Raw genomic sequence first — 2,961 nt, 5'->3', positions numbered from 1 at the left:
CCTGGGTGGCTCAGTGGGTTAAAGCCTCTGCCTTCGGCTCAGGTCATGATCCCGATGTCCTGGGATCGAGCCCCGCATCGGGCTCTCTGCTCGGCGGGGAGCCTGCTTCCTCCTCTCTCTGCCTGCCTCTCTGCCTACTTGTGATCTCTGTCAAATAAATAAATAAAATCTTTAATAAAAAAAAAAAAAACCCTTTGTTGGAATGCTTTACACTGTGCACAGAACAGAAACTAGGATAACCTGTTATACAATTAGTCACAAATCCAGTCCTCGAGGTTTTTGCCTGTACCCATGAGTATTGTCTGAAATATGTCTTCTTTGCAGCATTGAGGCCCAGCTGGCACTGTGCTTGGCTGAGGTCACAAATCTGCTGTAACCTGGAGCTTCCCTGTCACTCTCTGGCTCTCTTCTCCTGCTCAGCTTTGCTTCCTGACAGCAATGAAAACCTGTCACTGCTGTCACTACTGCTTTGCTGGAACTGCCTGAGCCATCCTGGTTCCATGGTGTGACAAGGTATTGGACTCCACCACCACAGGGGCCCAAGCTCCTGCCTCCAAACTTTTCCTCCTCTCATGGGTCCAAAATTTGAAGTTTGATAGTTGTATCTGCCCAAGTCATGACAGCTTCTGCCACCTCCAGAGTTGCTTCCATCATTACCAAATCTGTGGTAGCCATCCCCACGGCTGCCATAGCCACCACCACCTTACCCAGGGCCACCCCATCCACTGAAGTATCCTCCATGACCAAAGTTGTCATTCCCACCAAAAACTGTCTGCAGAGATGTCTCAAAATTTCCACAACCACTTTGACCTCTTTAGCTGTATGAAGCACTAGCCATCTCTTGTGTAAATAGGGCTTTCCTTACTTCACAGTTGTGACCACTCACAGTATGGAGTTTTGTTTTGTTTTTTTGAGAGAGAGAAAGAGAGGGAGAGAGAGTACTCAGGAGTGGGGAGGGAGAAGGGCAGAGGGAAACACAGATTCTTAAGCAGGCTCTACACTCAGGGTGGAGGCCTATGAGATCCTGAGATCATGAACTGAGCCAAAAACCAAGAGTCCGCAGCTCTACTGACTGAACCACCCAAGTATTTTTGAATAACAGTCTTGTCTACAGAGTCATGGTCATCAAGTGTTACAAAAGTAAAGCCTCTCTTCTTGCCATTGCCTCTGTCAGTCATAATCGCAATCCCTTCCATTTTCCCATACTGTTCAAAATCATCTCTTAGGTAGTGGTCTTCTATGTCTTTCATGCCACCAACAAAACTCTTTTTCACAGTTAAGTGGGCACCAGGTCTTTGAGAATCTTCTCTTGAGACAGCCCTCTTTGGTTCCACAACTCTTCCATCCACCTTGTGTGGCTGGAGCGCTTGGTGTTTGGATCTCTCATTACCACACAGTCCATAAATGTTTCCCATTGCTCAGAATGACTCCTCAGACTCTCTTCGGTTGTTTCAAAGCTCAGACCTCTGAGAAAGAGCTTCTGCATCTGTTCAGGCTCTTTGGGAGACTCTGACTTAGACATGATAGCAGTGGGAGTGGAGAGTTTAACCATGCTTACTTGGCAGCGTCCACAGACAGAAGGGAGTTATCTAGTGAACGTGTCTCAGGAATATTCTTAATACTTCTCATTTTGACATAATTTAAGACTACAAAAGTTTCAAAAATTGTACAGAAAGTTCTTGTGTGCCAGGAACTCTCTCTTCACCCAGTTTCCCCAATGATAGCATTATACATAACTGTAAATGATAACTTTATATAAATTGACATTGGAACAATGCTATCAATTCATATAGATACTTCATTTGGATCTCTAAGAAATAGTTTTAAATATCTGAGATAGCAAGTGTATAGTATGTATTCTGTTTATTTTAAAAGAGAGGGGAAGGATGTGTATGTATTTATTTGCTTCCAAATACCTAGAATATCTCTTAAGGGTTATATGTAAAATCAGACACATTGTGTTGCCTCCAGGAGGAACTGGGTAGGTAGTAAGATGCCCAAAAGGTAGAGGATTTGAATGTGTGTTCTTCGATACCAATCCATCCATTTTTAAAAAGGGATTGAGAAATCTTTTTGTATATTCATACAAAATAATCTTTAAGTTACATTTTTAAATGATAAACACAAGGTAAGGATGCCTGGATGGCTCAGTCAGTTAAGCATCTGCCTTCAGCTCAGGCCATGGTCCCAGGGTCCTGAGATCGAGTCCCACATTGGGCTCCTAGCTCAGCGGGGAGCCTGCTTCTCCCTCTGCCTGCTGCTGTCCCTGCTTATGCTCTCTCTCTATCTCTGAAAAATAAATAAATAAAATACTTTAAAAATAAAAGAAAAACACAAGGTAGATAAGTGTGTATGCATCCCTTCTACAAAAAAGGGGAGGGGAGGAGCTGTGTGCCTTTGCCTCCAAGTGCACAGATTTCTCTGGAAGGATATATATGAAACTGGTATAACATTGGTTTGCCTCCAGGGATTAAAATGGGCAGACAGAAGTGGGAGGGAGACCTTTTGTACCTTCAAATTTGTACCTTTTAAATTTAGACTGTGTGAATTTATTTCCTTTGCGACAAAATAAAGGAAATTGAAAAAAAAAAAAACCCTGAAAATAAAATGGTTTAACCTTGTAATTTTTTCCCCTCTATAATGCTTAGCAGCTTTTCAGCTACTCTTTGGCTAAAATCCAAATTTCTTAACTTGACATTTAGGTTCTTTTTATAACTTGGTCTCATTATTTCCTGCCTAGAGCTTTCTGTTTCACCTACTGTGTTTCATTTTCTCTCCTCATAATCATGCACTTTCTGGCATTTCTTTATTCTTCTCTTCCTGCTCCCCAGCCATCAGAAATCAGCTCTGGCTCACTTCTGGTGCATTGTCCCCCAGTAGTCCAGCCTTCTGGGATTTCTCTCTCTTCCAAATTCCTATAACAATGTTTTGTCTTCCCTACATTTTCCTTTTTTTTTTTTT

At 42.4% G+C, this 2,961-nt stretch overlaps 1 pseudogene; it reads right to left on the bottom strand.

The window, feature by feature from the left end:
• Positions 1-255: 255 nt before the first annotated feature.
• On the bottom strand, positions 256-1,522 carry LOC106004869 (annotated as a pseudogene).
• Positions 1,523-2,961: the final 1,439 nt, after the last annotated feature.

Source organism: Mustela putorius, unplaced genomic scaffold (genome assembly GCF_011764305.1).
Source record: "Mustela putorius furo isolate JIRA1106 unplaced genomic scaffold, ASM1176430v1.1 tig00003845_pilon_pilon_pilon, whole genome shotgun sequence".
In the NCBI taxonomy this organism is placed as follows: Eukaryota; Metazoa; Chordata; class Mammalia; order Carnivora; family Mustelidae; genus Mustela; species Mustela putorius.
The sequence above is the reverse complement of the archived record's forward strand: the minus strand, read 5'-3'. Positions and strand labels throughout refer to the sequence as shown.